At 37.2% G+C, this 22,046-nt stretch overlaps 1 long non-coding RNA gene across 1 annotated transcript in view; it reads right to left on the bottom strand.

Moving 5' to 3' along the window:
- LOC120506195 overlaps positions 1-21,804 on the bottom strand; it is a 67,958-nt gene extending 46,154 nt beyond the window's left edge. The window contains exon 1 of the long non-coding RNA XR_005628444.1: positions 21,706-21,804. This is a non-coding gene — a long non-coding RNA (uncharacterized LOC120506195). The remainder of the gene's footprint in view (positions 1-21,705) is intronic.
- Between the last annotated feature and the right edge of the window lie 242 nt (positions 21,805-22,046).

The raw sequence follows: 22,046 nt of genomic DNA, 5'->3' as shown, positions 1-22,046 counted from the left end.
TCAATGACAGAAAAACAGTGAGCTCTGGTCTCATTAATTTTCTTAATGTCTTAATAGCTTGGAAATTCCTTCTTTAGTGCCACCTTTCCTTTTTGAATAAAAATTATAGAAGTTCCCTTAAAAAAAATTTAAAAATAAGAAAAAGAAAGAAAGAAACCTTGATGGTGCAATAACTTGGGATCTTAGCTAAAACTTTGAAATAATAAAAAAATAATATGCTGTCCATAAGTCAGCAAGAAAAAAAACACTTTTTTCTTAAAAGAAAAGAATGAAAGTGATGAAAAGCAGAGTCAAAAGACAATCTGAATTAGTACAATGAACTTTGAGGTCCTTGCCTTTTTCCACAAACATACACAATCTTTTCTCAAAACTAAGTACTGTTCTAGTATAATATTATTTAAAGGCTAAAATTTTTGATAATATAACCTTAGAAAATATTTATGAGGTACTTATTTTAAAATTAGTTCCTCAAAATCACAGATTTTTACTGATAAATATTATGACAGTTTATGATATTTATGGTTTCAGAATCATTGGAGGGTTTAAATTCTATGGTCAAGCCTATTTTATGGTTCTATGAATAAGGATTGTTTAAAAACTCAAAGATAAAGGGTTTTTGGGGGTTTTTTTGGTAAATAATGTATATTTTGTTGTCTTTTGTTGTCGATTTACTTTTTCCTTTCAACTTTATTGGTTCAAGAGTAAGTTGAACAATCACTTTTATATTTTTGGCAAACTCTTCAGTAAAATCTCTTTGACTGAGACTGGGCCTTGCAGAAATCATCAGCAACTATGGGGAAAGAAACCTCTTGAATGATGAAATAAGTTGTTACATTGAAGGAGGACAGCAGAATGTCCCAATTTCTGAGACAACAGAACGTAATATAAAAAGTCATCTATTCCACACATGATAGTGTGACAGTAAAAGAAAGGTTTGACACAAAGAGGACACATGGAAAAATCCCTTCCACCACAGCATGAGTATCTGTGTAACTCATTTATTATGCTTTTATTTTTTCTTCCTCTCTCTGAATGGGAACATGAAATTCACTAATTCACTAAAAGAGCCTCCCCACTTTGTGGGAGCTAAGCCAGACACCCACATAAGAGCCTGGCTGCTGGGGTTTTTTGGGAAGCTCTGGCTGCCCTCTCCCAGCAGTGCTTGAGGTTCTCATTGTAATTCAGGGGCTGTACAAGCCAGTCTAAAAACACCATAAAATCAAATATTTAAAAAAATGAATGAGTCACAATGTTTATCCATAGGGGAAACAGTTACAGGAAGGAAAATACAGTTCCTGGGCTTTTCCTAGAATCTCTCTGCATTCAGTGCCCATTCCAGCCCTGACATGGGAAATACTTTTATTGACACCTACACTGGATGATTCACATAGGTCAAAAATAGCACTTCTGTTTTCAAAATAAATGAAACCATACACCAAAATAGACATAAATATGGGCTTTTGTTCACCTGAAAGCACCAGCTCTTACTTTGCACTGAAGATATCACAATTAAATCAAAGTCTGTAGTTCAGATGAATGCAATGGAAGCTGAAGTTGCCCAGTACCTGGCAGGACACCACTACATGATATTGCAACAAAACACAAATTTTCCCTTTAATTCATATAACAATTTATATCAATGTCAGCATCACAAAGTTGCCTGTTCTAAGATGAAAAGTTGTTCCCATGGTACACAAACTGAATAAACTCTCTGCATACCCTGTTGCATCAGTATAAGGAAATTTTGCTGCTTCTTTGGATCAAGCCAAGGCCATATTGAAAGTCATTGGTTTGGTGACAAGACTTTTTTTCTGAAAAGGGCCAGAATGAGTAATGCAATTGCTGGGCTCATCCTCCAATGGCAAGCATTTAACTAACACTTTCACAACTGATGTGCAAGTCTCATTTCAAAGGGAGAGAAGTTCGCATATATTGGTCTGAATACTCTTTTGGGCATTAATCTGGAGCTTCTCCTTCCAGAACTATCAAAGATTGTAATTTTTTTTTCAATTTAGTTTGTTGCACTGTAATAATGGAAAAGAAATGATATCAGGTAATTAGAGTGTTATAGTGATAAAACACCTGTAAATAACATTATTCCCTCAGTTCTGAGTTCTGACCCTAAATTTCAAAGATTGTAAAAAAAAAAAAAAAAAAGAAAGAGAAAAGAAAAGAAAAGAAAAGAAAAGAAACAAAAGAAACAAATGCCCTTGCAGCTGGTGGAAGTGAACTTAACAGAAGCAGCTACATCAGCTGCTATGACCTTCTCACAGTAAGCAGTGAAAAGGGCATCCAAAAGCAGCATAAACCATCTGCTAACCCACCAGATTACTGCAGTATTAACAAAAAGGCTCACCACAGATTTCTCGATTCTTTTTTGTTGCAGGAAGAAAATAAATCCCATGATGCTGAATTGTGACTATGTCATCTGTGGAGCAGAATACTGTGAAAGACTGGGTGGCTCCTATAAAACACTGGAAACAATGCAAGAAGAGTTACCCCAACCTCGCACCGATTTTGTAACTGCACAGCCCTCCAAGCATGATTCCACCTCCACCTTCTGCATGACCATGGACAGCAGGCTGATCAGTGTCCATCTGCATACTGCAAACTACACCTGGAGCAAATAAAGAGGTGGTTGACCCAATATTTACACATGCAACAGAAAGAGATCATTGTATACATGCCCCAGTTTATTCTGCAGGTAGATCTGTGAAATGAATTCACACTGCATATCAGGTGTTATCATCACTCAGGTTAATGCTGTAGCTACAATGAGGAACAAATGTCCCATTAATAGGTTGGAAAGTTGTTTGGAATGCAGGAATTGGTATTTTGTAAAATAATTTGAAAATAGGGGGTTAGCAGAGTTGTTCTAGATGTGTGCCATAAAAATAGGATCAAAATGCACCAGCATTCATTTTCTTGTGGTGGAAGGAAGTGGAGAGATAATACTCACAACAAAATACTTACAACAAAAGTACAGAATATTCAAAAACATGGAAAAGGCCAAAATGTGTCCGTTTTATCAATAGTAATGACACAGTCAACAGAAAAAACCAATTTGTCCCCTCATTCTGAACCCCACTGGCACACATGGAAGTCACAGGAACTTATTGGAAACTCCTGAAAGTATTTAAAATATTACACATTCTGAGCACCATATTTATATATATATTGCATTATGTTTTCAGGAGGCCATTGTCATTTAAAGTCCTTGCAGAGGGTGTCTATAACATTTAACAAAGTGGCATTCATCCCCAGAAGTTCCTGTGGTTGAATAGGGAGCATTTTATGCCCTTTGAAATGTCCTGTGAAAGTACTTAAGTAAGAAAAGCAGGCAACAATTACCCACTCCCATCACATCTATATTTCCTCCCAGCAGCCATGTCCAGACAGACAGAAATATTTAAGAAAAAACATTTAGAAAATATATTTCCATCTTAGGAATTGGCCATCAGCATTCTCCATTTAAGGCCCCTGTGCTCAGGGGGAGCTCAAGCTCAGATCTGGTGTCTCCTTGTGGCTTTAAAACTGCTCCTGGAAGCTGCACATGGAAGAAAACACCCTGTGCTGTTTGCAGGTTGTGATCTCAACAAGCTCATAAACATGTCCAGGGCTGACTATAATTTATCTTGATTTAGCAACTCAGCAAGGGTAAAGTGTTTAAAATAACTGCTGAGTTGTTCTCCAATTTTCAAAGGTCAATTTAGGTTCCAAAAAGTTATGGAAATTTTAGAGGAATATTAACAGAAGAGGTTTTTTTACTAGAAATTATGATTTTTAGCAGCAAAAAGAGTTTGTATTTCATGTGAAATTCAACACTGGCATATGTCAGATTTACATGCACATCACAGAAAAAAAACCCCTGTAATTCAAACACTGTTAATCTTAATTTCTATAAAATTATATCTTGTATTCAACACTGGCATATGTCAGATTTACATGCACATCACAGAAAAAAAAACCCTGTAATTCACTGTTAATCTTCATTTCTATAAAATTATATCTTGCTTGTAGTTCACAAATATAGTAGTTTCTGCAATTGTAAACAATAAAGCATCTGAAGTCAGGCACTAAAAACAACACTTTTATTTCTCTAGGTATTTTAAAAGTATATTTTCATTCCTTTCTATTTTCTTTCTGACTTTTGAACCTGTGTGACACACATTTTCCAAAGGTTCTTTGGCAGCCACAAGAGGAGATTTTCAGATGTTTTCAAATAAAAATTGAAAGGCTTTCATATTCACATGCCTCCAGGATCTCATGCTTTAACAAACACATCAAATAGTCTGATGCTCATTATGGCAAGGCAAGATTGTTATACAGATCATAAAACACCTGCAAGAACCATCTCCATAATTCTAATATCTCCCTTAGATTAAAAAATACCAGTAGATCTGGCAAAATTTCTCTTCTTTGGTATATATCCAGATATTGTAAATCATATGTTGCATGAAGATTAGCAATATTTTGGCTCTGCAGGATATCTTCTCATGACAAAGCACCTTTCCAGGTTAGTATCACTGAGACAGTAAAATCTGGCCTGGCAGATTGTGAGAAACAAGATGCCATTAATAATTTGATTAATTGTGAAAATTTTAAGAACATATTAAGTGAAGCTTTTCTTTTGGAACAGCTAAAATAATGTAATACAAGAAGAGGAAGCATGGAAGATTGAATAAGAATGGATAAACATTTCTATGTAAATTAAATTCACACAAAACTTGATAATTGAGTGGCTGAGGATGGCCTAGTCTAGTATTGTGGCAAAGCTGGCAAAACACTTTTGTTGTCCATACTAACATAATTTTTATAGCTTCAAAAGAATAAGTTACATAAGTTCAACTGGAGCAAAAATCTCTAGGATAAAACTTATATTAATTATCAGCACCAATTGTTGGGGAAATATGTGGAGGGTGGGGTGTCTGCAGAATTGCTCAATTTCCCTAGGTTTTAGGGCTATCTAGATTTTAAGAACAGTGTAAAAAGAACAAAGAAGTGATCCTTCTTTCTAGTTTAAAGCAAAACCTCTGTTCAAAGCTATGAAAATCTTCCAGTGGTTTCCAAAAAACCGGAATTCAGCAAGCGTTTTTTATTTCCTTTGCCACATTTTCACCACAATGAACAGAAAAGACCCAGAATTACAGCAAAAGCTTTAGTGTACAAGGGATTTCATTGCACCTTTCCAGTCTCATTAGCTCAGCTAACACCTTCTGCTTGTTAAGAGGCTCTGTGGGCAGTGGCAGCAGCAGCAGCAGACAGTGATCCTAAAGCAGAGGTACCTGCAGAGACCAGGGCTCAGGCTGTCTCCTGGGCTGGAGGTGACACTGCAGACCCTGGCTAGGGAATGTTCCATTTGTTTCCATTTTATTCACATTTCATTGCTATTTTGTCTCACACACAGGCCAGATTCACACCTCTAAGGCTTGCCTTTTGTACCTCAAAGGAAACTGAAGGATTATCTGTCATGTGCTGCTTCTACTTACATCCCTTTAACCCCCATTCAGGCAGGGTCATAAAGCTTTGAGGGGAAAAAGATGCCCTTTATGTTAGGATCCCTCTGTGACAGATTTTTCATTTGCTTCTATATTTAGTTATTTTGAGCAATAATAGAAACTGAAATTTCACTTCCTGGAATACAGTGGCTGAAACATTGGAGATGTTTTTGCTGGAGGGTGCTGCTAGCATTTATGTGCTTTTTCCCCCCCTCTTTCACTCCCAATTCAGTACTCATTTCCTGCTATACTGCATGATGAACATGAAATGTGTTTTTGATGTATGTACAGTCAACGAGGAAAACCTCCAAGTTGAATGATGAAAGCAACAACACATCCATAGCTGTTTATACTCAGGTACTGCCTTTGCTCTTGAAATGAGCACAAACCTGTTTCATTAAAGAGGGTGGATTTAATAAGCTTCCAGTCTGGTGTGAGGTCAAACTGTACAGGAAGGATTTGGGGATGTAGCAGAACCAGCCACACACATTCCACCACAATGGAGGCTGCCCTTAAAGAATTAAGTAGTCACAGAATCATAGGATGGTTTGGGTTGGAAGGAGCATAAAGAGGTCATCTAGTCCCACCCCTCTTCCATGGTGACATCTCTTGCTAGACCAGGTTGCTCAAATACCCCCTAGCTTGGCCTTGACCACTTTCAGGGACAGATCACCCACAACTTCTTTTGGCTACTGGTTCCAATGCTTCAACTAAATAACAAATTCCTTTCTTAGAGGTCACCTAAATCTACCTTCTTCCAGTTGGAAGCTATTGACCCTTCCCCTGTCATTACATGCCCTTGTAAAAGGTCTCTCGCCAGAGTCCCAGTAGAAAATTAAGAGTAAGGGAATGGATCAGTTTTTCCAGAACTGGATCAGTTAGCAATTTGAGTAACCCTCTGCTTTGATGGAGGAGAAAATGTTTACCTTCCCCAGGCAGTAAAAGTGACAGTGCTTGGGGAATACATTTCTGTAGCAATAGTTCTTGTCCTTCCTTGGACATCTGGCCAGAGACAGAGGGCACAAACTTTTCACCTTCCTTCAGCTCTTCACAGAAAACCACCCAGCAGCTGCAAAGCAGATACAACATCAGACATAACAAAATCCCCCCATATTACTTCCACACACTTTCTTCACATTCACAGGATCAAGATACATGTAGAAATTTAGGCTGCTCCTCACAGAGAGGTCATTACAGATATCCTGTGCTACAAGAAGTCTATGTTCTCCCCATGTAACTGCTGCCAGCTGGCAAGATGTCACAGTTCAGGGGATAGTGCCACAATTTCATGTCAGTTTGCATAATGTGAAATAGCTATGCATAACACAGTAAGAAAGAAGAACACAAGTGCACCACTTAGACAAAAAAACTTTTCGTGTGAAAACAAGGGTTGACAAACCACAGGCGCTTTTACAATACAATATTCTCTTACCACCTTCCTTCTGCAAAACCGAACCTAGAACCAGTGTTGATGTTACAGGCTTCCCTGCATAATCTGAATTATTGTCAATTTGCTGTGCCTACACAAGTTTCAGGTAGCAAGGCTGAGGTGAAATAGACATCACTGAATTTGATAGCTATGTACAAATCTCATAGTGTGTGCAACAAGGAATATAGCATTGATAACTTACACTCTTCACACTTTTTTAATGTGCTTTTCTCTATGAATATTGTTCAGAAATAATACTAAACCTTCCTTTTTGCTCTCAGTTTATACTTCCTTGATTGGTCACAGGAAATTTTGCACCTGGTTTATATTTTTTTACTTGTTTTTATGATCACATGTGTTGTATGAAAGCACATGGATTTGTCTGAAAGGTAACTCATTCCTTCACTTTATCATGTGTTTTCATTCTGACAGGCATATGGGGCAGGGTCTTTTATAGTGACCACAATTCCTTACACGGCATTGCTCTTAAGCTTTACATCATCATGAGATAATTTTCAAGATGAAATAATGAACTAACAGGCTTAATTAACTATTAAATTTTCTGTTGTAAAACTGACAATTTTTACTTCATAAAGCTACAACCCATCTCAGGAAACAGAGCAGACTGAATTTGCTCTATAAATCCTAATGGTTGTAGTTATTATCTTGAACTCAGGCAATCTTGCTAAGTTATTTACAGTGGGACACAGTGCCTAAAAATATCTTTTTTTTATTTCTGGAGTTTTTAAGTTAAAGAATTATGACAACCTCATCTCTGCTTTGGTAGAATTGTAACAGTAAGTGGGGCCAAACTCTGCCTGAGCCAATATCTCCTTACTAACCTTTACATGTTCTGCCTCTATTTATGTAGTAGGTGGGCAATAGTCCTGTCTTTCAGTATTAAAAAGACTCTTACGTTTATCACCTTGAAATTTTTAAAAAATCACAGGTGTTCTTGATGAATAAACTGGGGAAATAAAAAAAAAAGAAAAAAATAAAAAGAACCAAAGTCATTCAAACTTTATCTTGGGGAAAAAAAAGCCCAAATCAAAATGCTGATGAAATTACCACATTTGCAATGCAAACCTATAAATAAATATAGTCCGACTAAGGGAATCTTTTCCTACACTGATTTCAGAAAGTCCCAAATTTTAACTGGAGGGTTTATGTGCTCTATGGCAATAAAGGGATGAGGAAGTATTAGCACAGCTGGGAAGAACAGGATTGACCCTTCTAGACCAAGGATGGAAGTCTCCCATATGTCACAAAGAGCCTCCTATGAAAACTTAGTGTGATCCTTCTGGAGTTTGGTGAGCTAGAACTGTCATTCTCTGAGGATTTTCCTGTGGACTTCATTCAGGAAGAAAAATTAGGACATTACCAACTGCAGAAATTGTCTGAAAGCTCAATGAAAATATAAACTGACCTGGTTTTTCAGACTGTAAGAATGAAGGGTGTAAACTACTGGAACAAAATTCAGAGGAAAGCACTAGTTTTTATCAGTTGATGTCTCCAGACAAAAAATGGGTACTTTTTCCCAGACTTTTAGTCTGACACAATTTAGTGGTAAGATAAACAAAATATTATATTTTATTTCAAATATTAGACTAGATATTTGTTTCAGTTTTCACTGTTATGCCATAATATAAGGATTTCTAAAGACAGAATAAACCATGATGCCTTCTGTGATGCATCAGCTCCCATCACCGAGGCAGAACTTCGGAGCAAGTATCACATCAGCACTGAAGCACAGTTTCACAGTACATCCAGAAAAAGATTGAACTATCATTAAAACCACTCACAAGTCTGTAGACAAATGACTGACAACCAGAATTCAGCATCTGAAGTGCCCAGATACCTTAGAAACCCAAGTTAAGAATAAGAAGATGACTTTGGGAAGGTGCTGACTAAGAGTGAGTGGCAGCACCTGATTCTAAAGTTGAGTCCTTTCCCTTTCTGGTAAACTGATGAAATTCCATTCAAGACAAGAGTCAGAGGGGGTTTTGTTGTCATGTTGTGGGTGTTTTTATTTTCTTTCTTTTAACAGTCATAAAATTGTTGAAGTGATCATTTTTATCTTATTGTGCTTTATTTTTTATTTGACAGTGTAGCAGCAGCAACTCAGGGAATCAGTGTGTTACTTTTCTTTTTAGGCGTTACTTTTTAAAGTGCAATTCCCTAGGATCTGGTGGTATTAAAAATACAGAAAGGGAAAAGAGTCAATGGGAAAAGTGGCAGAGGTCTTTACTGAAGGTGGCAATTTTATCTTGTAGATAAAATATGATCTGAAAATTCTCAGTTACAGGGAATCAGTGTTTGGCAGTTGCAATCCCAACAGACACATGCTTTTAGATTCTAGAAGCAGCAAGAATATTAGTCCTCAGCACTGAATAAAGCAAATACATAGGCTGTTTTTAGGGTGGCACTGAATTAGTTGAAAGGCAAGTCTTTATCCATCAGCCTTAACTCTGACATGAGATGAAGGATAACATTTCTTATCATGTTATTTTACTGGGTGATTCTGTCATCATCTGTCCCTCTTCCATCTCCAGCCCTACTTGGACTGCTCAGAAAACTGCTTGGTTTACAGAAAAACACCTGTTTTGATTAGTGATAGCCCAGTGTAAAACCAGTTCATCAGGTGCAGAAACATTTTCAAACCTGATGAATCTGTTAGCTTATAGTAGAGTAGGCAAATAGATTATTTGCTACTCCTACAGCACTAAGAAAACTCAACATCTGAACAGACTTGTTTTACCTTGATAGGTTTAGGCTATCCACAGTCTGAGTGGTAAATGTCATCCTTTTTGTCCTAGATAATATATGAGAAAAATGTTCACGTTTTAGTACAGTAAAAACATTGTGTAGAGAGTATAGAGAGGGCTGGAAATGATGACTTCTTTAATTCAGCCAACACCAGTCACACAGGCACAGGGAAATCCTTCCCTTCCTCGACTGTGCTAGTGGATATGGATACAATGGTTTTAAAATGGGTTTCTTACAGGCAAGCATTAAGATTTTGTTCCATAGAATGATGCACTGGATATATGGCTAGTTCTTGCTTCAAAGGCAAGTTCAAAATTCTCTTTTATGAGATAAGATTAAAGTGGTTTTGATTAAGTTGCCATTTCAAAATGAAGCTTCCTGAAATACCCTTATTTTATTCAGTACAAATTTAGATCTCACACAGCCCTAGTAAACTCCTTCTAGGACTTAAATTTAGCCAGATTCCATGCTGATGTTGTGAAATCCACCTTCCATTTTCAATGTTCTAGATCTTAAAAGATCGCCATTGTCAAAGCTTTCTAAAATCTGAGGACTGGAAGGGAGAAAATGGATCTTAATTAATCTATATTCTAACACTTCAGGTGTCTTGATGTGTATACTATTGACTGGAAATCTAGATATAACTATGCCAGCAGTATAGAGGTATAATCTTGGTGACACTCTTTGGAGAAATATCTTCATGTTTTATACTGAAATATCATCATGTTTTATATTGATTATTCATTTAAATGATGTGTCCTTCCTGTGGCCATTTGCGGTTTCTGAATGGCTCAGACTTAACACTGAGCTCTGGGAAACCTAAGGTCCTAAGCATATTTTTTGGCTAAAAGTTTCCTTCTTTCCTTTTATAACTTTATGGTTCAATGGGGAATGAGTGGCATGGGAAGTTGTTCAAATGTCCTAGCATTTGAACTAAGCAGATTAGTAAATGCTTAAACTGCCATACATCACTAGTATTCTTCATAAATAAAATATCTCAGCCTGTTGGAAAGGATTGCTGTTCAGGACTCCTAAGTTGTTCCCTCCACTTGGCTTGTCCTTATGTCCTGGAGGATGAGTCCCCCAGTACTCAATTGTCTTCAGCAGTTTTGCCAAAATCCATATTTTCAAGCTTGCCTGAGCAGAGAAGGGACTGCACAGTGTTCCACAGTGGGAACGAGACTGCTACTGTGGTAGGGAACACTGACAGAAAGTGGGACAAGATATCTTGCTTTTAGTAGGATGCATATTCATGCCAAGGGTTAGTTAGGGTCAGGTTCCATGCTGGAAATTCACACTCCAGCATTCTGCCTGCCAGACACAAGAACTCTGGAGCCCACATGCATTGAGCAAAGACAGAATTCAGCCCCACGTATATTGGTCTGGATATGGGGAACATTTCTCTTACAAACACAACCCCTTTAACTGAAGGGTTGGCTCTTAAAGAGCTGCAACCACAGGTGGCAGACAGCCTGGGGACAGTCAAAGGGACTCAGAAGAAAGAGCCTGCAGCGATAAGCATAATGTGAAATCCTAAATGAAGGAGGAAACCAAAAAGCTCAAAGGATGACAGAAGTCCCAGCTGTGTAGGGAACAGAACTGCTGAAACATCTATTTGAAGAAAGCATTCCTCACATGGAAGATGTCTAACGTTTCGAGCTAACATAGCACTTGCAATATTATCCCAAAGCACACAGAAAGCATGATTGTTTTTCTTTGTCTTGAAATGTTCACGGCTATTTATGTAGCAAGAACTACTACCATCACAAAAAATACCTCCCACATACCATAATATACAGACTTTTTGAAGACTCCTGATGGTAGAAGCCTGTCATTCCCACCCACATATTTGTGTATAGTGAAAGAAAGCACCTTATCATCTCTGGAGAACTGAAACACTTGGTTGTTTACCCTGTACAATGGAATTCCTGATTAAATAGAAGGAATCCAAAATTTGCCATGTACTCCATCATTCAGGTAATCATGTGTGATTTTGCTATAGTTGGGATATCTATAAAAAGAATATAGCACAGATTTAACTTCTATGTGGTACCATGAATCATATATCCAACACTTAAGACTCAATACTCAAGATGATTAAACATTATTTATGTCAAAAGCTCAGTCTCTAAAATTTAATTTAAAATATAGTTTAAAATATCTAAATTAAATTTAAAAGAATATTTTTGGTTAAATAACTACCCTCTATATTTTATTAAACTCCCTGTTATCTTAAAAGAATTCAAGGTAAGTGCTTATAAGTTGCATTTCTGCACACACCATGTGAACATTATTGCACATATATTAAAATAAATATTTATATATGTGTGCCTAAATTAAATGTAAACACTGCTGACTTCTCTGCAGAGCACTTACATGACAAATGAAGTCCAAAAAGAACCTTATAATCCCATGTTAGGAGACTGCCTGGAACTTTGTTCTTAACAAGGAGCAGACAGATGCCCTTTTCTCCAGGGATCTCTATCTGACTGCCAGGTTCTCACAAAAAAATGGACATGAAGAAGGAAGAAAAGTAGACTCCAAATAAGGCCTAACAATCTCTACTTTTCATTCACTTGCTATTTCTTACATCTCAGATGATGCAGGTCATTGATTTCAGGATAGGTTTCCTTACTCCCAATTGTTTTTAAAAATAACTGACTAAATGGAAACTATACTCTTAATTGCAGTTTAGCTTTACTAGAGAGCCTGTTTCTTGAGTCATATAATAAACTGAAAAGAGAGAGACAGCTTTTCTTCCATGCAATCTGCAAACATGGTAACTGCATGATATTTTTATAGCATGAAGTTTAGATACTGGCAATACTAAGCCTGAGCCTACATCTTTGTAAAACCGTAATTCCTTGTAAAACCAGTATGTTTTTACGGATATAAAGATTATATAACCACACATCATGCCTCTTCTTCCTACTTGCTGAGTGTTAAGCATCTGTGAGCAGAATTTTGTCTTGAATTTCATCTCTATTGTAGAAGGAGAAGCTTCAAGCAACCCTGAGGACCCTTGAGCTGGCACTCTGCAATGAGGATCTCCACAGCACAAAGGCAGCACCCTCTCCACCAGCCACCCAAGCTCTGGAGGGTGTGAAAAGGAGCAGAGTGATGGCTTGTTACAAATCACTGGGACCTCCGATAATCCCAGTGATACAGAACTGCCTTCAGGCTCCACTTATTCTAGGGATCAAAGGAGCACAGTATTGCTCAGGGCTATATTTTAAATGGTATTTAGATGCTCTAAGATTCAAGTGAGTGCTTAGTGGGACTGATAAATGTGCTTGAGCATCTGAATCCATTAGTCTCTTGCTTTTCATCTGTAAACCTGTGCACTTTTGTAAATTTACCCTATAAAGCTATTTGCTCTAAGTGGATGTATGTATTTATTATCGCTCATGCACCTACCCTTTTGGAGCTTTGCTTTTGTCTGCTCAGCTCCTGCTGAAAACCCAAATGTCTTTCAAACCAGTAAAATGGTGAGCAGCTATGAAAACTGATGCCCATTATGTTCAGCCGAACAATCAAAAAGTTAACAAGCTAGGAAAGACTTGTCAACAGAAAACTGTTAAATTTGTTTGCTCAAGCTGGCAGCTAGAACAGACATTTCTGAATCTAATGCTGAAGGCAACCGTCTCACTGAAATGTGATGTCATTTATGACAGAAGCAGTGTGACAGATTTTCAGGGGGAATATTAACCTGCCAGTTTTACCACTGGTAGCAAATTTAAGAGAGAGAAGGAAAATATTAATATTGAATATTTATAAAGCATTTACTTGCTTAACAGTCTCTTCTTTTGAGTGGCAATCCAGAACTAAATCACAGTTTTAGAATGCTTTCAATGTGTCACCAAAAATAAAAAAAAATAAAAATAAAAAACCCACCAAAAATTGGAAATCAGATCTCATTGTTAAGGACCTGAGCCACCTGGTCCCTTGGGAGAAGAGATTAAGTGAAATGAGTAGGAGACAAAGAACACTGTACAATTTCATCTGAACTTCATAACCCAGCAGCTCTATTTTGCAATTTCAGATAAGTACACACAGTACTGTATTTAGTTATAAATTGCTTTTCCACTTTGTTTAAACTACATGGAGAGCAGATCTACACTACTCGCCTACGTTCCAATCAAAGTCAACTTTAGTTCTTTCTTGCTCATTTTGTGCTTCACTTCTGCAAGCAGTGCACGACATCTTCCTGAGTATCTCATTGTATTACATTTCATATGTTATATACATTTCTAGGCCAGTCACAAACAGCTGTATAAAATGGTGCAGTAACACTTGGTGGAAACAATGTGTGTTTGAATGTAACAGCTACAACAATATCATAAATTATATGCTGTATACACAACACTAGGTATTTGTCAAGGCTTTGGTACTTAGGTGCCTCTATTAGGATTAATATGTTTCAAGAAAGCTGAAATACTGCAGCAATTAATCAAGTTTCCATAATTAAGGTTACCTTGATTTAAGCAAATTATCCTTAAAGCTCTCAAGAATCAATGGTTTAGATAAAACTGCTAAGTCAGTAACTCTGTGGTCTGTAACAGGATTCTAGGAGTTGATTTATGGAACAATTCCCATGCCTTAGTTCTCCCCTTGACACCTTTAAAATTCAAATGTTCTCACCAGTGCATTCAGCAGTTCTGCAGGGGACAGCCCTGGGAGCCACCCACCCACCTGTAAGGGCTGCTCCAGACCTGAGCTGCAGCACCAGCAGCTGTACAACATCTTCAATGGAGCACCATTCCCTCCTTCTCCTCCTCCTCCTTCTTCTCCTCCTCCTCCTCTTCCTCCTCCTCCTCCTCTTCCTCCTCCTTCTCGTGTGTTTTTTGAAAAACACCTCTATGTCTGAACTCATCAGCAAAGTCCTAATTGATTTCAAAGGGAAAGAAATTGGGTCATACAAAACCATGCTATGTGTTGAATCAGCAGAAACACTGTCCATCTCTGGAGCATCTCAGACATGCAAGGGAGACGGAAATATTTAAACATTCTAACCTTTCATTTAAAAAAATGAAAGGTTAGAAATAGGCATATATTCTACATTATTTAATTAATAATGGGAAATGAGATGTGCTAGGAAATCAGCCATCATATCCTTCCAAAGGAAAAACAACTGAAAGAAAGGAGAACTAGGGAACTACTGATGCTAGATTGTACTGTATTTGTTTGGTAAATCTCCAAAAAGAAATGCAAATCAGGGACAGGAGAAACAAACAATAACTGCCTTGAAGAGATGTGGTGGATAAAGAAGGAAGCACCTGTTCAAATATGTTTACAGAGAGCAGAAAAAAAAAATTGCCCGGAAGACAATGTGCAAATTTATTCTATGGAGAATCTAGATGGTGTTCTGGAGACTGTTACAAATCTGCTTTTAAAATGTTTGTCTTGGGGGTGAAACACAGAACACACAAACAGATCAAGAAAGGGAAGCACTCTACATGAAAAATAGAATGTCAGTATGACCTCTGGAATAATTTTGTCCAGGAATTTCTCTCTGGAGGCTTATAAATGTGTATTTACTTTCAAAGTAAAGTTTGACATTTCTGGACAGATTGTCAGAAGCTGGCCTCTAGTGCCACAATGTCTGGCACCACTTCTCCACTTCACCTACAAGAACTCAGCTATCACCAAACAAGTCATGAGTACCAGATTCCTTTCTATTCACACCCACAGAACTCCAATGAGTAAGAAGAATACAAATGGAATATAGCAGCAGAAGATGTGGAAAGCAGGATAAAGTGGGAAGCATGTCTTTTAATAAAAACAGCAGTATTGAAAATGTTCTCTTTTTTCTTCTGTTACAGAGATTTAATTAAATGAAAACAAACAATACAGTTTTAGGGCAACCAGGACCTAATGCAGAGTCCGTTGAAATAAACACTTTATCTCCTATTGATGCTTATGACCACTGTATGAAAAGTGATTTCTTGTGAGGAATATCAGTAGACCTTGTGCACTGGAAATATAGCTAATAATGCTCTCCCAAGCAGGATAAAATAATAAGGAAGCTTGCACAGACATTTTTGATTCAGTAACACTCCTGCTTGTGCATGGAAATCAAGGATAAGAAGGCAAAGAAGAGAGCTCACCTTTCTTCAAGCCATATGGGAATGCATTGCTAGTGTTAATGTAACAGTTAATGAGTTGATGACATCAAATATAAATATGAAGCAAAACTTCCAAGACTTAATCACAACCCATAACTTAATCTTTCTTTGGAATCTACCACCAGCTCATTTTTTTTCCTTTTCCTTTGTGTCTAAAAGTAATGTTTGTGCCAGAAGACCAAAAAGCAGATGACTCTTGAATTCAAGTCTGTTAGAAATGGCTTTGCCACATTTGGTGTCTAATGCTGCAGAATGCATAAAAATAATGTGTTTGCATTTTGACAGTAGATTCTAAAATGTATCATGAAGCACTTTCCAGGAATATCCAAATACAGCATAACAAATTTAATCCTGAAATAGGATTCACAAGAACAGATCTCAATAAAAAAGTCTTGGTTTGTCAGAGAACGTGAGAAAAAGCAACCAAAAAGTAACAAGCTTAGCTTCATGATCATAAAGTGCCCCCACTCTTCTGATGAGATCATCAATGATTTACAAGAGGCAGAAAAGACAAAGGCACATATTTCTTTATATGTGAAAAACACCCCAAAAACTCAGAAAGGAAATAAGTAAATGACTGGGCATTGGCCAGGAAGAAAACACTTCTTTTCTGCTGAGCTTTTCTGTGAATGGAATATCAATAAAGAAAAAATATCACCCTTGGTAAGAAGAAAGGCTAATTAACAAAAAGTGAAATGGCAAAGTGAAAACAAGACTATCAATTAAAGGTGTGAGGCCAAAGCAGCACAGAAGTAGGCAGGGACATATTCTACAAGGTAAAGCCCAACTACAGACTTCAGCTTCAACTTATGGCAATTATTGTAGCTGAATTGAAAAGCCTGCTGAGGGTAAGATGAAATAGTCATGTTAAAACGAATGAGAGCATTCTATAGTAAGGGAGTCCCTTTCCTAACCACATTGGACCAAACTCATCAGTTTAAAAGCAGATTCCATTTTCCCATGTAGCAAAACTACTTTCTGCATTTTAAATTTCACTCCTTCTAAGATGTTACGTACTGGGATTAGGCAAGCAATTTAGCATTAACCTGTTTGGAATCAGATTTATTATTTTTAAAGGCAGAAGAGGTGCACATATGAAACGCTATTTTTTCTCATAAATTTTGCAGAATCTGGTTTGATGGAAAGGATATCTTTTTTATGCATCAACAATAAACCAATGATTTTCACATGCAGAGATGCATGAAAAATTCAAGGATTTCAATCAAAAGTGGATTTAAATTAGTTTCAATATTGGAAGTAGCTAGTAATCTAAGAAGTACTCATGAGCTAAGGTGCTCCAGATGTTAGTAAGCCTCTTTGCTAGATGTGTGCAATTAATTTCTAATATGGATTTCTAATGTTTGGGTCATGATCATCTGCTATGAGACACATTTCTTAAACTTTATCTGGGAAAAAAAAATATAGATTACAGTGCTCCTTTCAATACAGTGCTGTATTGAAAGGAACTCTGTCTTTGGAACTTCGGTGATTCTTATACTTCCCCTTTCCTTTGACATGAATAAGAGGAAACCTTTGACACATATTTCTCATTTATTTCACATTCAGAGAGAGGACCATACTGACTCCTCTGTTCTTGCTCACATATATGAGTTTGATTCACTGTCTCAGTTATAACTCTGGAATATAAGCACATGTTCAATTGCTACTGCCGCTATTTTGCTCAGCTTGACAACACCAAATCCTTGCCATTATTTGTAAACTGAATTTATTGAAATTTCAGGCCACAGGAAACAAAGAACTCTAGCACCACAGAGACCAGAATTCATCAATGCCCATAGCCATAAGGAGCTGGTTTGGAGCAGCTCATAGACATTGTTCACTTGAGCAAGAAATGAGCACAGGAGTCAGGGTGTCAGTTTCTTCCTGCAGAGAGAATAGGAATGCCATTTTGACTTAATTATGACCTGCTGCAGTAATGGAGAATTTTCCAGTGGGATGAAAATCTTAATCCCCTGTCAGTTACTCCTCCAGAATAAAAAAAAAAGACAGTGTGATCCAGCCCAGATGTCCTGTAAAATATTTGCTGACAGGCATGTGGCAGAAGAGCACAACTGCTGAGATTTTAAGTCAGTCCATCCAGCCCTTCATCACTGTGCAACCTTTGTATTTACAGCCTATTAGTCCTGCCTTATCTGGAGGACTCAACATGAACCTGAATTTCTTCATTCATATCAATGGAGTGCTAACCTTGGTAACCTTGATCTAAATTAATGTTGTCACATCCACTACTGCTAAACAGTGTCATAAAGAGATGAACAGTCTTGTATAGGAAGCTTCAGCATCCTCTTAAGAAATGGCCTTGGTTTTCAGGAGATGTTTTGTTTTCAGATACAGTGTAGAATTAACACCTACTACAGTTCAGAGGTAATACTTACTGTTTTAATATTTATGCTCAAATTACCTCTGTCACTTGGTTTGCATGATGGGCCTGAGGGCTGTCCTTTTTTTACAAAGGTATGACCTTCAGGTTTCAGATGTTCTTTGGCTTGTAAAACTAATACTAGCAGTAGTAGTAGTAGTAGTAGTAGTAGTAGTAGTAGTAGTAGTAGTACTACTACTACTACTGCTAATAATAAAAAAAATAATAACTTGAAAGTTAGACATTTTGTTTTCAGACCTTTGATTATAAAAGAAAGAGAAAAATAAATAAATTATATCCTACCAAGATTTTCAACATTTTCTGTCTGCATTCTGTCTAGGATTAATTGAAAAGCACCTTTCTCTGTGAGATTCTGGTATTTCTTTCTTCAGTTTCCATGATTTCTAAGAAAAAATGAGCTAATAATTAATAAAATATGGAAAATTATACTTGGAATTTTCCTGATTTCAGAATAAGTTGTGTGTAACTTCTGGATAAGCATTTTTCCTTCCCCTTTCCTTCCCCAAAGTCATTCTAGTTTTTATTCCTGCACCTCTGTGTGTACTTATATATGAGATTTTTATTATTCTATTGACAAACTAATAACCGTGAAAAATCCTGAAAAATAATTTTGCAAAAAAAGATCATATATTTAAAAATTAATCCAAGATGAAGAACTGTTTAACACCTCTCAGTTCCTACCCAACTATTAAAATGGTCAGCAAATGCATTATCATTTACAACATCATTTGTAAAGCTATACTCCTACAAATGCAAAAATTAGTTAATATTTTCCACACACCTTGAAGTTAGATCTGTTAAAAGGTAAAAGGGAACAATCCTCATAACAATCTGTGAAAACAATTGCCCTTTTTAGCCTAGCTCTAGGCCTCAGCAAAGTCCCTTGTTTATCTGGACATAGTTTGATTTAACCTGGAAGGACAAAATACACACAGCAAGGCAGAGCAGTGGCAGAAACTCATACAGCTACACAAGGAGAAGAGCTGCAGCAGGAAAGTGCACCAAGGAGACAAAGATGTTGAGGAGAGAACTTCAGTGTGCCGATAATTGGTGCTCAGCAAATTTTTTTAGCTTTTTAGTAAAACGTGTGAAGAAAATTCTCCCTGGCCCTGATGTGCTTGTAATTTATACATTTCTGATGTATTTGCAGGGAGGCAGGACCCCAAAATATGTAATGGCTATCAAGCCATGGGAAACAAAGGCAACTAAAGGTCTTCAAGCTGAACCAGCAGGTTTCCACATTGCTTTTAGGTATCCCCAAAACAGCCACAAAGTCAGCACCTGCCATATTTCCTGACACGACAAACTTATACCTAAAGCAGAACAGCTCTCTGTTCCCTGGAAAGGAAAGGCATGCAAGTCATTTTGGGCAACAGAAGAGGTGCAGGCTAAAATCCTACAGCTCTGTGTACAGCAAGGAGACAGGACTGGCACAGGAACCCTGTGGATAGCTCTGATTCTGCTGAAATATCCTTGAAAACCAAATCCAATGCCAGCCCTGTGCCAGCAAAGTCCTCACAGATGATCTGGAGTGTAATATATTGTTTGACTGGCTTATGAATCAGCAGATGACTGACAAGGAGAGCTGCCAAATGGGTAATTACATCAGGCTTTGTAATATTAACTAAAAAGCAGGGAAAAATGAAGCCTGATAGAAGTAATTCATAACTTTTATCACTTGTCATGCAGAATCTATAAAGTGCAGTGCCAGAATGTATATTATTTTGCTATAAAGATGCTATAAAGGTGCTATAAAGATCAATGTTAACTGCTTCTGGAGACCAGTGGTAATTTGTCCTCCACTTAACCTTCTCCTAAGCCCCTGTCAAACTGATTCCATACCTGTGCAGCATCTCCCAGATCATCAGTATGGGAACTGCAATCCTGCTTTGCCACATGACTTGATGGGATCGATGGATGGCAGAGCATGGGTGCAAAAAGACCTGAATACCAGAAAAACCTGGGCTGTGGATGGTAACTCCTGACTCCTTACAGTGCTCTAACAGCCTGAATTTTAAGATAGCCCTGCTTGACACACTATCAGCACAGGAATTGAAGATTTATCAGAGCCTTGGACTAGCAGACAATGGCCTCCACTTGAAAAATAATCATGGATGCATTAGTATAAAAAAATGCCACTCTCCAGCCCAGGGTTTATTCAAGGACCACAATCCCTCTTACCAAATTGAATTATTTTTTTTTTTCCCTCAGCCTATGCATATGACCTTCTAAACATGTCTCTAGCGGTAAAGTCAAGTAACAAAAAAATCTCCATCACATGTTAGTAAATCAGATGCAACTGTTCTACTTTTTCATGCCAAAATTGTAATTCCCACATCCCACCCAAATGTTTGACTTAGAAATATAAACACCTTAATTCAGTCCTAGTCCACAGGAAACATTGAAGAAATATAATATTTTAGAAAAGGCCTTTTGTTCAGTATAGCTTTCTATTAGAGTTACAAATTTTTTAGTAGAAACATGATTGAAGACTACTTTCCATTATGTTTTACTAGTAAGAAGTATGCCTTTACAGGGGAAATAAAAGTAGAATAAAAGCAAAACTATGACAGGGAGAAACGGTGAATGCAAGAAAAGATGGCAAATGCTTAGTGAAGTCTACAAAAAAAGTAACTGTTTCTGCTTATACAGGAACAAAGACTTGTAGCACAAAGTGCTGGGATTGGACTGGTTAATATATTTCCATGTCTGCGTGCACTTGTATTTCATGATCTGCTAAAAATACTCTAATTAAAGCTGTTGACCTAGAATGAAGTAAACTGAGCAATAAATAGAGCCTATCTAAATCATAAATTAGAATGCAGAGCTGCTACAACGGGTTTCTTAATTCAGTGAGCATGGCAAAAAGCATAATATAAAAGATAAAATACTTTGTAAATTAACAGTGTGGTAAGATCCTCACAAGTGATGTATTTCCAGAACAACTAAAAAAAAACCCAAAAAACCCCAAACAACAAAAACACCCCCACCACCACAAAAAAAACCCCCCTAGATCTGATTCTGCAGAACTTTTCTCCCAAACCGTTATACTGAAGTCATCAAGTTATCCATTAAAATAAAGATTTTGTTTTAGGTCTTGGTCCTTTGGAAGAAAATCTAACTCTGCCTTCACATCATCTACCTTGTACCAAGCTTACAGAGAAGCAAATAGTGAAGCTATGACTATGTCCATAAAACAAGCTGAATGAACTGAAAAATTACTGCTGTACAGGGAAAAGAAGGTGGGAGTAGATCAGTGGTTCACACCACACTGCACAGCCCAGTTTAGATAACTAGAAATATGATAAACTATGTTTTATCAGAAAAAATTATACCTAGCAGTAGCCAGAGCAGAAGAAATTAAGTTATGGGTATCTACTGCAGGGGAGGAAAACATGATCAGTAGGATTTGTGGCAAACATTCACAGGGTTGTAGTCCTCAAATGGAAGATATCAATAGCAGAAGGAAAAAATGAAAAGAAATACCCGTGTATTGCATCTTTCCCAGCTTTCTCACATGCATTTCTTCCTTTTTGCACCAGGATTGTTTTCTGCCCTGGGCAAAACTGTGAATGTACAATCCACTTGATCTGCCTGACCACACAAGAGTCTGGAGCATTGATAAAATTCTCTGAAACACAGGGTCAGTGTGCTGTGTGATGTGGTGCTCTGTGACTCTTAAGTCACAAGGATGGGTTTATTATTCTTTTGGATAACTGACCACAAAATATTCTTGTAATGAAAAAAATGAGATATTTTCATATTTAAGAATTATTTCTTATATATAAAATTTGCTTTTTAATATGTATATATATATCTATATATAT

Source organism: Passer montanus, unplaced genomic scaffold (genome assembly GCF_014805655.1).
Source record: "Passer montanus isolate IOZ18808 unplaced genomic scaffold, ASM1480565v1 scaffold102, whole genome shotgun sequence".
NCBI classification, from domain to species: Eukaryota; Metazoa; Chordata; class Aves; order Passeriformes; family Passeridae; genus Passer; species Passer montanus.
Note: the sequence above shows the minus strand (reverse complement) of the source record. Positions and strands in the feature narration are given on the sequence as shown.